General features: G+C 45.5%; 1 non-coding gene across 1 annotated transcript; it reads left to right on the plus strand.

Annotated features, from left to right (window-relative positions):
• The first annotated feature begins 14085 nt into the window (after positions 1-14085).
• On the plus strand, positions 14086-14159 carry Trnat-ugu (transfer RNA threonine (anticodon UGU)). Its single transcript has one exon. It is a non-coding gene; the product is annotated as a tRNA-Thr (tRNA).
• The last annotated feature ends 267 nt before the right edge of the window (positions 14160-14426 follow it).

A 14426-nucleotide genomic window follows, 5' to 3' on the forward strand; every position in this document is an offset into this window, starting at 1 on the left:
TGTTTTCGATACCCTTTGCCATTTCACTTGAAAGCGCCCCTGTGCACATGCAGATGTAACTGACTGATCTACAAGGTAATTCCCATTTTAATGTCGACACTACGTCTACATTGCTTTTCTCAGGTAGAATTTTGTAATGAGATTGCAAAAACATACAATATTTCGATCGACATATTTATGTGAAAGACGTTTCTTCCATGATGTAACTAAATAAGTCACGATTACGTGGAAACCTGAGTGCGAAACATTGTAAAATTGTTTGCGTCTGTCCGTATGCTGGCAGTTTGCATCAGGTACGAATTGTACTATGTCTTCAGCACGCCAAAAGTAATTAAATAATACTGAAAATTTCTTTTGTTTGTGACCTGTTTTGCTGAGAAATGCGAAGTATAAAACCAAGTCGTTTGCAGTGCGAAGGCATTGCCATTTAAATGCAGCGCGTTCGCGGTTTTCCAATCTTCCCCCTTCTCGCGCTCAGACTGCGTGGCGTGGCGGTGGGGGAAACCTGCCAGTCACGTTGACCGTTTTGGCACAGGGCACGGGCACATGCTCAACGTCTCTCGTGAAGTATGTGCCACTAGAGTTTGTTGAGCATCTCTGTAACGCTCCCACAACGACTAAACGATCCCGTGAAAAAGGCGCCGCTCTTGGGTGAATCCTGTGTAAAATCCAACCTGATCAGAGTCCCAGAGTGATGAGCAGTACTCAAGAATCGGTCAAACAAGTGTTTTGTAATTTAATTCTTTCACAGATGTATTACATTTCGTTAAGATTCCTGTGAAACTCAGCTTAGTATCTGCTTTTGCCACTGTTTGTTTTATGTGGTCATCTTACTCCAGTTCGGCCTAGGTGATTATTTACAGGTATTTTGCTGTGGTAGCTATATCGAACGATTTGTCTCTAATAATGTAACTGTGCATCAGAGGGTTTCTTCTTTTCTGTGTGCGCAGTATGTTACATTTATTTGCGTTCTGAGACAACCTCCAGAGCCTCCACCATTCACCAATCCTCTTCAAGTGTTCCCCGCACTTCGCCACAGTCTTCAGGAATTACTACCTCCTTACAGACAACCTTATCATTTGCGAACAGCCTCATGGAGCTTCCAACGATATCCGCCACGACTAGATCGTTTTTATACAGGACTACTATAATTGATTCATTCGTTTTGAGAGGTCTATAGTTTCCAAAGTATTACATATACAAATGTTATTGGTGCACGAATAGAACAGTAAACTCACGAAGTTTGTGTTTTGCCTTCTAGTAACGTTCTGCGAGTCCCCTCTGGCACACGTCCAAGCATTAGTCAAGTTCGTTCCATTCCTTACGTAACAACATCCAGTCAGTGGTGACCACAGCAGTATTAGTGTGTTCTCTGAGCTGTTTCAGTGTTCCCCTGACATGGGAGAGGGGGGGGGGGTACGAAACACAGTCCTTGTCCTTGATGTACCTGCAAAGGAAAAAAGTCGTCACAAGGCATTACGTTAGGAGACCTCGGGGGGGGGGGGGGGGGGAGGGGGGGAGGGGGGGGCAAGGGAAAGGGAACACTCACACGATCTTCACCACTACGCCCAACCCAGTGATGCGAAGGTCGTCTTTTAGATAGCGACGAATGTCTATGTCGATGCTCCAATGAGGAGGTGCCCGGTCTTGTTGGAGGATGAGATTGTCAGAATCGGCAGCCAGTTGTGGAAGCAACCACATATCTGCGACATATTGAGGGAAGAGGTACCCGTTAAAATCCTCTCACAGAAGATAAAAGATCCGTACAGATTACTGTGTGGCGCCGCACAAAAAATCATCGGCAAATGTTTATGCGCCACAATTTCATGAGGATTTTCGGTGCCCCACACTCACTCATTGTGGTGATTAACCTTTCCAGATTAATGAAAGGTTGCTTCGTCACTGAACATCAGCTTGGAGGTGAAATATTCATCCTCAAGTGCTTCCTGCGTTGTGACGCTAAACTCAAGTCGCTAACTTAGTCTTCCGGATTTAAGTCTTGCATTTGCTGCAAACGGTATGGTTTGAAATGTAACCGTATTTGTCAATGCCCTATACTTGTAACGCCAATTGACAGGCATATTGCAAACTCCTTGAGTTTATGATTCATGCATCAGTCATATTTGTTCGTGTAATACTTTCGAAAATGTAGAACGTTGAAAACGAATCAATCATTTCCAGAATGAGATTTTCACTCTGCAGCGGAGTGTACGCTGATATGAAACTTCCTGGCAGATTAAAACTGTGTGCCCGACCGAGACTCGAACTCGGGACCTTTGCCTTTCGCGGGCAAGTGCTCTACCATCTGAGCTACCGAAGCACGACTCACGCCCGGTCCTCACAGCTTTACTTCTGCCAGTATCTCGTCTCCTACCTTCCAAACTTTACAGAAGCTCTCCTGCGAACCTTGCAGAACTAGCACTCCTGAAAGAAAGGATATTGCGGAGACATGGCTTAGCCACAGCCTGGGGGATGTTTCCAGAATGAGATTTTCACTCTGCAGCGGAGTGTGTGCTGATATGAAACTTGCTGGCAGATTAAAACTGTGTGCCCGAACGAGACTCGAACTCGGGACCTTTGCCTTTCGCGGGCAAGTGCTCTACCATCTGAGCTACCGAAGCACGACTCACGCCCGGTTCTCACAGCTTTACTTCTGCCAGTATCTCGTCTCCTACCTTCCAAACTTTACAGAGGCTCTCCTGCGAACCTTGCAGAACTAGCACTCCTGAAAGAAAGGATATTGCGGAGACATGGCTTAGCCACAGCCTGGGGGGTGTTTCCAGAATGAAGATTTTCACTCTGCAGCGGAGTGTGCGCTGATATGAAACTTCCTGGCAGATTAAAACTGTGTGCCCGACCGAGATTCGAACTCGCGACCTTTCCCTTTCGCGGGCAAGTGCTCTACCATCTGTAAAGTTTGGAAGGTAGGAGACGAGATACTGGCAGAAGTAAAGCTGTGAGGACCGGGCGTGAGTCGTGCTTCGGTAGCTCAGGTGGTAGAGCACTTGCCCGCGAAAGGCAAAGGTCGCGAGTTCGAGTCTCGGTCGGGCACACAGTTTTAATCTGCCAGGAAGTTTCGAATGAATCATTTACAGTACCCCTGAATATTGTAAACAGGAAGGGTCCTATTACACATTCTAGGGGCGCTCCTGAAGCTCCTGAGACGGCGCGGCTCGCATGTTGTCTTAGCTTCTCGGTCTTGTCTTCTTGGCCGGGTTTGCGCAGCGAGCGAGTTTATGGCAGCGAGCGTGTAAAGAGTGTGTCGTCCTGGCGGCCACGAGTGGAAGCTTGCTGGCTTTCCGTACCGAGTTGCGGCTGTCTGGATTTAGTTGGTCGCCATGCTGGAGTACGGGCAGTTCTGCGCGACTCTGCGGGGATTGCTAACTACACCCGGAGTCGTCTTCTGCTGTTATGAGCCGCGGACGTGAAGCTGTGACTTGGGATATTGACTGAGCGTTTCCGTCCACAACAGCTCGCTGGTGTTTTATTGCTACTCGCGGCCGTCTTTGGCAGTCCTGACTGACTGAAATCAGTTAGCAATTAAGCTTGCTAATCATCTGTTTTGCGTCAGGCTTGTCGCTTTGGTGATCCGGTACTGGGCTCAGCCTCTCAGTGTTAATTCTACATCACTTTTGTAAAGTTTGAGTTCCAATACGTTATCAGTTTAAAACTGTGGTCTGTAGCTTGTTTTACTTAAGGGGAATATTTTACATTATAGGATAGCATATTTTTAGTTGAGCTGTTCAAAATGGTTCAAATGGCTCTGAGCACTATGGGACTCAACTGCTGAGGTCATTAGTCCCCTAGAACTTAGAACTAGTTAAACCTAACTAACCTAAGGACATCACAAACATCCACGCCCGAGGCAGGATTCGAACCTGCGACCGTAGCGGTCTCGCGGTTCCAGACTGCAGCGCCTTTAACCGCACGGCTACTTCGGCCGGCAGTTGAGCTGTGATCGGAAATTTGTTTTAATCACTGAGTTGTACGGTTGTTTTTCCTACTTGTTCCAAGTAGTTTTAAATTGACTTTACTGTCTGAAAGTTACTTGTGCATATTTATTATTATGGCTCTGAGCACTATGGGACTCAACTGCTGTGGTCATAAGTCCCCTAGAACTTAGAACTACTTAAACCTAACTAACCTAAGGACATCACACACATCCATGCCCGAGGCAGGATTCGAACCTGCGACCGTAGCGGTCGTGCGGTTCCAGACTGTAGCGCCTTTAACCGCTCGGCCACTCCGGCCGGCTATTATTATTCTGGCGGATAGTTATCATTTACTTGTAAGCACAGGAATTCAAAATAATCCCCTCCTTATTTGCAGAGATCTATACATACACATATGTATATATTTACAGGCTGCTTTAATGCAAATTCTTGTAGCTACCCCTTATATAGGTTATATATTCATCTACGCGGTGAATCATCCTTATTTCATCCACATAGAAACTAACTGGCGATGCGTGTATGTTATACAGTTCAACTGTAATTCGGTTTGCGGCTGTTCTGGCTCGGCGTTTGTGTGGGGATACTAGTTGGGCTGTCCGTTGCCCCACGCAGGCATGTCCGTAACGTGGGTGTGTGCTCCGGTGGTTGTACCGGATGGTGCGGCCCTCGTCTAAGTGGGTTGGCCATTGAATGAACGCTTGTGGACGCATCATTAAGCGCAGCCTTATTAAGTTATGTTATTCACTCTTATTGCTTTCATATTGTAGTCTTAAGGTTTTGCTTGAGTGTTAACTGTTGTAGCTACTGGAATTTTGTTGTTTTGATGTTCGGCTGGTGCCCATTTTATGTTTTCACATTGATCTACAGCCTTGTCCTGAAGGTAAAGAAGGCTCCGTTCAACAGAAACAGTTATATAGTTCCTGGTATTTGCGTGGATTTGTTCTACTGTTTTAATTTAAGCTATTGCCTGATTGTTTTCTTCTGTACCTCATTCCTGTTTAACAGTTGCCATTGTTAAAACAAGAATTGTACTACACTTGAATGTTCAGTATAGTAATATCAATTTAAATAATTGTCTTAAAAAGTCATGGTAAACGATGTTCAGTGAAACCATCTTGGTCAGTCCTTCCATGATTCTTGCTTCTCAGGCACAACCTTTACTGTTTCCTGATGAGGTGTTTATTTCTAGTGAAGGTTGTACGTTTTGGTTTGCATGCCTCTCTAGGAAAGCGGAACCATAACGGTTCCATTTACATCTTTCGATTTTATTCCATCAAGTGCGACGTGTTGAGTTATGTCTACAAGGACCCCTTGATTCCAGTCACAAACGTAATCCAACGCCCAGTAAGCTCGTTTTTTCTATTTTTTTTACCACTAGACAGGGTGGAACTTCTACTTAATTCAAGAAACATGGCGTCATCACGAGTCGGCGCTGTGTATCTCATGGAAGAGCAGAACGAGCTGAGTTTCCCAACGTATGTGTTTTTACTAAAACCATGTTGATATTTCCATAGGACATTCTCTTTCCCCGAAAACGTCACAATATGGAACATAAAACATGTTCGATACTTCTATAACAGATCGGTGTCAGCTATAAAGGTCTATAATTATGTGCAACTGTCTTACGGACCTTCTTGAAAACGGGAATGACCTACAGTTTTTTCCAATCGCTAGCTACTCTTCTTTACTGCATCGTCTTGCTAGGAGGGGAGCAAGTTGTTTGGCATAATCTCTGTAGAATCTCACAGGAATCTCATTGGATCCAGATGCCTCTCCTGTATTCAGCTGCTGAAGTTGCTTTCCTATTCTGCGACCACTCAGTTAACTATCTACTATTTCGTCTTCGCCCAATGGTTGAAAGGAGAGACCATCTTACGATCTTCAGCGAAGAAGCAGTTTGAGAAGACGGAATTCAATACTTCGTCCTTCTCTCTGTCATTTGCCGTTTTGGTAGCGGTATGGTTCCTGAGACTCTGAACCGCTTACCGACATCACATGGGTTCAGCTTCTTAGGATTTTCAGTTATATTGGCAAAGTTTTACTTTCAAATTGATTGAACGTTTCTCTGATTGCTCTCCTTAAGCTCGGTATATCGCTTCGTTCAGCTTTTGTTTGTCAGCAGGCCTTTAATTCCCTTAAAAATCGCTTAAAACAATGCTGGAGCTCTATTTGCTTTCGCAGCAACTTTCTGGCACTCTTGTTAGACCGCTATGGGTCTTTCGCACGCCTTAAAACCTTGCTCTGCACGTACTTCTCTAAGGCGTATTGAACAACGCTTTTGAGTTTTGTGTGTTTGTGCTCCGCGTCTTCGCCCTCCAACTGAATATTTTGTCCCTCTTAATGCTGCCTCAACCACTTCATTACTTAACAAAATAAATTTTCTCGACTGCCTATAACGTGGTATGATTATAACATTTTAGTACTGTACGCTGTATGGCGTGGCTGCGGTGCGTAAGGTGTTTCCCATCCAAAAATTAAGCAATTAAGCGATTCCTTGTTTGCTTTTACAGGTTATCTCGAACTAATATTGTCTTAATTAATATGTCGCCCAAGTAAGCAATGACTTCCCTTAGATAATTACATTTTCGAAAGCTATTTGCATGGCCATCATGTTTTTTCGTAATGTGTAACAATTAATTTTTGTTGGTGTCTGCCCAACTCGGCCGGTAAAGGGAACGGGGTACGGATTGTTATGGAGCGGCCTCACGCAAGTTTCGGAGCCGGACACGGTAGAAGTTGCGAGTAATGATGGCGTCAGGTGGAAGAGGGTGCTTTGCCACGAGCCATGAAACGCTGAGCACCTGCCCCGCACGTGAGCTGCAGCAGTTACTTCCGCCGACACGGCGCCAGGTTTTCTGATTTGCTGATGTTTCCATTTTACGGAACGACTTTCAAAGAATCAGATGTGATAACTACTACCATTATTGTTGTAATCAGATAATCTCCCCCCTAAAGAGAATTGTACAGCATTTGTCTATCTGCTGGAATCATTGATTTCCTAGCACGTATGCAGGAGGGGGAAAATAAAAGTGGTCGGGAAAATATCGGGTGGTTATAACCAAAGTGCAGAAACTCATGAAGGTTCAGTGTGGTCTGCAATTATAGTATGGCAGGGAAACTTCATAGATACGCTAATGCTTTAATGCGATTTACACTACAAAAACATTAGTTCAAATTTTGGCCACCAGAAGCAAATTTGGCGGTGTACACCGTTTGTCTGATGGTATTACATCCATGATATCATCTGAGAATGTATAACGTGAGCGAACAGTATGGCTACCGAGAAGAGATACGGTGGGCTGTTAGTGAAGCTATTTTATGTGAACGGCAGTAACTGCCGAAAGGTCTGAGGAGTGGTCCGATGTCATCAACTGCTCTTAAAAAAAGATGATATTGACGTTCGAAAATATTGGTGCGCTTGATGTGGCACTTAGAAGAAGAAGGTGCTCTTTTCCGATAGAAGTTACTGATGAGGTTGCTGTTGCTGTAGTTCACTATGCAGCACGTGGCCCAGGTAGTGTTAATGCTAGTGCAGTGTTCATACCACGGTCAACAGTACGGAACGTTTTGCGGTCTACTTATATTGATATCCGCACAAGATCCAGAGGGTGCAGCAACTGATAACTCATGATCCGCAGCAACGTTCGGAATTTGCTCTTCGGTTTCTGGCCATACAATGTCTTAGAGAATGACGAGGCACATCTTACACTACAGACTGCAACCAATACACAGAACTACCGAATTTGGAATACTGTTAAACTGTGTGTTGCGCACGAAGAGCCATTGTGCTCTCTGTTTGCGACTGTGTGGTGTGGATTCTACGAAAAGGATACACCCAGAAAGCCTGTCGAGATTTCCTTCTATAGCATGTGCTTCCTTCTTCGGAAGAGCGCAACTATGTGGAAACTAGTGTGTTCATGCAAGAGACGCCAACACGTCATGTCGCTCGCCCAGTGAAAGATCTGATTAATGCAACCGTAAACGAACCTGTTATCTCCAGAGGTTTTCCAGATGCACTGCCTGGAAGATCACCTGATATGAATCGATATAAGTTTTACTGTGGAGATTATGTGATCAAAAGTATCCGGACACCACCCAAAAACTTAAATTTTCATATTATGTGCATTGTGCTGCCACCTACTGCCAGCTACTGCACATCAGTGACCTCAGTAGTCATTAGACATCGTGAGAGAGCAAAAGGGGGCGCTTCGCGGTACTCACGGACTTCGAACGTGGTCAGGTGATTGGGTGTCACATGTGTCATACGTCTGTACGAGAGATTTCCACGCTGCTAATCAACCTTAGGCCCACTGTTTCCGATGTGATAGTGAAGCGGAAATGTGAAGGGACATGTACAGCACAAAAGCGTACAGGCCGACCTCGTCTGTTGACTGACAGAGACCGCCGTCAGTTGAAGAAGGTTGTAATGTGTAGTAGGCATACATCTATCCATACGATCACACAGGAATCCCAAACTGCGTCAGGATCCACTGCAAGTACTATGACAGATAGGCGGGAAGTGAGGAAACTTGGATTTCATGGTCGAGCGGCTGCTCATAAGCCATACACCACACCAGTAAATGCCAAACGACGCCTCGCTTGGAGTAAGGAGCGTAAACATTGGGCGATTGAACAGTGGACAAGGTTGTGTGGAGTGACGAATCACGGTACACAATGTGGCGATCGGATAGCAGGGTGCGGGTATGGCGAATGCCTGGTGGGTGTCATCTGCCAGCGTGTGTAGTGCCAACAGTAAAATTTGGAGGCGGTGGTGTTATGGTGTGGTAGTATTTTTTTTGTGAGGGGGCTTGCACCCCTTCTTGTTTCGCCAGGCACTATCACAGCACGGCCCTACATTGATGTTTTAAGCACCTTCTTGCTTCCCATTGTTGAAGAGCGATTCAGGGATGGCGATTGCATCTTTCAGCACGATCGAGCACCTGTTCATAATGCACGGCCTGTGGTGGAGTGGTTGCAAGACAATAACATCCCAGTAATGAACTGGTCTGCAGAGAGACCTGACCTGAATCCTGTAGAACACCGTTGGGATGTTTTGGAGCGGCGACTTCGTGCCAGGCCTCACCGACTGACATCGATACCTCTTCTCAGTGCAGTGATCAAGAGTGACCTTCCAGCACCTAACTGAACGAATGCCTTCGAGAGTACAAGCTATCATGAAGGCTAAGGATGGGCCAACACCATACTGTTTTCCAGCATTACCGATGAAGGGTGCCACGAGCTTGGAAGTTTTTCAGCCAGGTTTCCGGATACTTCTGATCACGTTACTTCTGTTACTAACAACTATTTATCACATCGTTTTAAAGATGCAGCTTCCTTTGGACGTCTCTGGTGCTCATATTAAATAAATTGTGTAAGTCTCGGTTAATAACAAAATCAACATCATGCCGTTCTCACTTGTTTGACCTTTTCTCACCACGTCCCGTCCCTAATCCATTGAAGTATGGAACTTCTCTATACGTCCTTCTCGCATTCACAGCACCAGCTCCGCACCTAGTTACCAAAACTGGAACTAATGTTTTTCCAGCGTGAGCAACCTCAGCATTAACTTATCCACCAACTTTCGCTGCCATACGATAATTACATCTCACACTGGACTTTTGTGAGTAGCTGCATATTAATTATAACCACGCGATATTTATACGACAGATGTGGGATGAGACTGACCCCTGTAAACGATTAATAACTCGCAACCACAGCTGCTGATAGCCGCGATTTCGATGCTGTCACGTGTCTGAGCATGCGCATCGATGTGTCATTACATTTGAGTGACTGACCAAATGAATGTCACACAAATTGGTACTCATGATAGAACATTGCATGTACATCGTCGGGTACTATGCAGGGCAGAATTGGTGGAAGACACGTGAGAAACTGTTTTCGCAAGAGTTTGAGACTGGAAGTGTTTTGGCAAAACCTCCAGCGAAGTCTTTAATGCCAAACATAGTGGTAAATGATGGGAAATGGGCTCTGTAGCCAGTAGAAACCCTAACTGCCCGAAAAGAGTTCGAACAACAGAAAACAGTGCTCGAGTGAAGGAAAGCCTTGAAAAAAGTCCATCGAAATCTCAACGTATTTTATCTGTACAAGTGAAAATTAAGAGATGGTCGTGTGAAACATTATTAAAAAAAGAACCTCCATCTGTATCCTTATAAATTTTGCCGTTGTCTATTGATTAAAGCACCCAGACGAATTTTCGCGCGTTGAATTCTGCTGGTGGCTTCTGAGTGAAGTGGAATCAGGACTTTTACGGCGTTTCATTTCTTCGTAAAAGGCCTGGTTCAGCCTGTTACTTATGTCAACTCACATAACACAGACCATGATGTATCACCAAATCCCCTATCAGTATTCCGAGGAACCCATGCATATCTGAAGGTTTAATGTTTGTTGTGCAATGTCTGGTGTGTGAATCGTAACACGATGCTTTCACCAAGTTATGAAGAGAATGGAAGCCATTCAATCCGAGTGGTTCTGTGCTCCATTAGGAAGGTGTTCGCAAGTAACAGGTATGTCCAAAACTGTGTAATACGTTTATGGATCAACACACAGACAATGGATGATTGTATGCGCATGTTAAACAAGATGGAGCAACAGCACACACCGCCTGGACAACGTTGTCACAAGTGCATGAGGTTTTGGTGAACAGCAGACAATCAACAGAGGCAGTGCAATATCCTGGGCGTCGATCGCTTGACCTCTCTCCCTTTGATTTTGACCTGTGTAGCAGACTGAAGGGACAGGTATACTCAAATAATACTTGCGGTCTGGAAGAGCTACAGTAAAATATCGAAAACGCTACAGCTGCTACCCCTCAAACAGAGCTGCTCAGCGTGTCGTAAAGCTGGCAGCACACAGAGCGGCGCGGTCAGCTGACAGTCGCCGCTCACACAGATCCAGCGTTTACACACACGGCGCTAAGATCTCCGTCGCGGTCGTGCGAGTAATCCGATTATCACCATCAAACCAGCTCACTTAATTTTATGTGTTATTTAAATTATTTATTGCTTTTAAGCGGACAGGGTTGTTTGAAATGAACAGAGAGCAAATTCTAGTTCAATTTTTATTACGTTGACAAATGAAGTGGAGAAGAAAAAATCGCCTAATTTGGAAAAAAAGCGCAAGTTATTCCAGTTTTAGAAGTCGTAGGACAGTTACACATAATTATAGACTTATATTACTGAAGTTGACCTGTTGTAGAATTCTGGAATATGTTTTATGCTCGTGTATTGTGATGTTTTCGGAGAACGAAAATCATCTCTGTAAATATCAACGTGGACTCCGTAGACAGAGACCTTGCGAAACTCAGCTTGCTAGGTTCGTCCATGACGTCCACAGTGCCGAAACTATCGGCAGTCAGACTTATGCTGCTTTTCTTGGCATCAGGAAGGCATTTGTACAGTTTCGAACTGTCATTTAAAGCTTACCCAGTATCGACCAGATTTGTGAATGGATTCAAGGCTCCTTGTACATAGAATTCAACGCGTCTCTCTTAACGGAAATAAATCGACAGATGTAAAGATATTTGCAGGAGTGCCCCAAGAATGTGTGATAGGACCAGGTGTACCATACAAAATTCATTCGTATTCAATACTCTGTCTTCCAAAGCATCACGATGTACAAATACGTGGTCCAGTCACATTGTGACCACCACCTGTGTTCGACGTGAATTTGCAATAACCACTCACGGCAGTCGGCAGCACAAGCAGTGGAGGGTATAAAGCGTGTTGGTGATGGCGGAGGGGGGGGGGGGGGGGACCACACGGAAAGCGCTGCAGTCGTCGTAATGCGGAAAGGGGAGTGATTTGTTCGAAGTCCAAAGAGGCATGATTACTGGATTTTGGGCCAAGGTGGTTCAAATGGCTCTGAGCACTATGGGACTCAACTGCTGAGGTCACCAGTCCCCTAGAACTTAGAACTAGTTAAACCTAACTAACCTAAGGACATCACAAACATCCATGCCCGAGGCAGGATTCGAACCTGCGACCGTAGCGGTCTTGCGGTTCCAGGCTGCAGCGCCTTTAACCGCACGGCCACTTCGGCCGGCTTGGGCCAAGGTGGAAACATTCCAGAAATAGCTAAGTTTGTTAACTGTTCACGTGCGCTATGGTTAAGGTATACCGTGCATCGCAAAATGGCGCTATCCAAAACTGGCGCCGAGGCAACTATGGTGGACCAACGGCCATAGATGACAAGGGCGAACGACGGCTGCGGAGATGTGTACGGGCAAGTAGACATGCAACTGTCGAGCAACTGACCGCCCAGATGGACCAGGGGGCCACCAACAGTCTCCTCAAAGACAATTCACCAAACATTGCTGCGTATGGGCCTTCGAACCAGGCGCCTGGTTGATATACCGATGCTGAATGCATTTCATTTGCGGCGAAGGCAGTAATTTGCACTCCACAGCTGGATGCCCACTGAATGGCGACCAGTGGTCTTTTCAGGTGAATCACTTTTCATGCTACACTGGACAGATGGCCGTTGGAGTGTTTGGCCATGCAATAACCGTCGGAAGGTTACAGACCAGAGGGTATTCTCCAGGTGACCTCGTCATACTGGAAGTGACAATGGATCAATACAAATAAGCAGTGTATCCTTGGGGACGACGCCCATCTCTACATGCAATTTGCTTTTCCTCGACACGATGGCATCAATCAGCACGCCAATGCAACGTCTCAAACAGGTCGCAGTCTACATGCGTGGTTCTTAGAGCACCAGGATGACTTTACTGTACGCCCTTGGCCACCAAACTTCCCGGACTTAAAACCAACGTAGAAACTGTGGGACACCGCGATCGGGTTGTTCGTGCCATGGATCCACAACTGGGAAACCGAGGGCAGCTGGCCATGGCAGTCGGAATGGCTCTGCATCCCTGTTGGTATCTTTCACGACCTCATTGACTCTCTTCCTGCAAGTCTCGCTGTGGTCCACGCTGCAGAAATTGGATATTCAGGGTTTCATCTAGTTAATGAAAGAAGAGGGAGCTGGAGGTTTCTACACGTTGTTTGAAGAGTTGAGGCGGGATGACAGAAATTTCTTCTGTTGACTCAGAATGTCGGCCACTTCCTCTCACAGATTCCATGGGCGGTTGAAAGACACCATTCAGATCAAAAATACCAAAATGAGCTATTATATTCAGGCTGTAGAAATGCTGGGAACAACACTGAGCCGGCCGCTGTGGCTGAGCGGTTCTAGGCGCTTCAGTCCGGAACCGCGCGACTGCTACGGACGCGGGTTCCAATCCTGCCTCGGGCATGGATGTGTGTGATGTCCTTAGTTAGGTTTAAGTAGTTCTAAGTTCTAGGGGACTGATGACCTCAGATGTTAAGTCCCATAGTGCTCAGAGCCATTTGAACCATTTGAACAACACTGAGGTAAGTGTGAGGCAATCATTTTCAAACAAGTTTTGAAGGTTTTTGTAAAAACATACAAAATACCTGTATTACCAGACCTTTATATACACAAATATATGTCAATGCACAACATAAATTATAATTCGATGTACATTCTATAAATGATGACTAACTGTAAACCTCAGCTGCCGACAGGTGTTGTTGATATACCTCGATGTGGACAGCTGGAAATGTGTGCCCCGACAGGGACTCGAACCCGGGATCTCCTGCTTACATGGCAGACGCTCTATCCATCTGAGCAACCGAGGACACAGATGAATAGCGCGACTGCAGGGACTTATCCCTTGCACGCTTCCCGTGAGACTCACATTCCCAACTGTCCACAATTCTACATATGTATTGTACCTTATAGACATTTGCCCAACCACTCATTACTCGCGCACGCTTTGGCGATTCCCGTAAGAGTTTGGGCAACCTGTGCGCATTCGCACAGACGAAGGTCAATGGCTGGGTAGCCTTTAACTATATATACGAATACAGTAACTTGTTCTCGAAAGAACAGTTACTGTTGATAACCGTGTAGCTTTTCCCTGGAATAAATGATGACTAACTGAAAACCTCAGCTGCCGACAGGTGTTGTTTTGTTACACTTCGATGTCTATAAGGTACAATACATATGTAGAATTGTGGACAGTTGGGAATGTGAGTCTTACTGGAAGCGTGCAAGGAATAAGTCCCTGCAGTCTCGCTATTCATCTGTGTCCTCGGTGGCTCAGGTGGATAGAGCGTCTGCCATGTAAGCAGGAGATCCCGGGTTCGAGTCCCGGTCGGGGCACACATTTTCAGCTGTCCACGTCGAGGTATATCAACAACACCTGTCGGCAGCTGAGGTTTTCAGTTAGTCATCATTTATTCCAGGGAAAAGCTGTACGGTCATCAACAGTAACTGTTCTTTCGAGAACAAGTTACTGTCTTCGTATATCCATTCTATAAGATGAATTGTAGGAGTTTACTGAAGAACTTCTTTCACAGTTTTCTTCGTTAACATATTCAATAAAATTTTCGTAGTGTTCAGCTGCAGGAGTATTTTTTTCCATTTTGT

This window comes from Schistocerca nitens, chromosome 7 (genome assembly GCF_023898315.1).
Source record: "Schistocerca nitens isolate TAMUIC-IGC-003100 chromosome 7, iqSchNite1.1, whole genome shotgun sequence".
NCBI lineage: Eukaryota > Metazoa > Arthropoda > Insecta > Orthoptera > Acrididae > Schistocerca > Schistocerca nitens.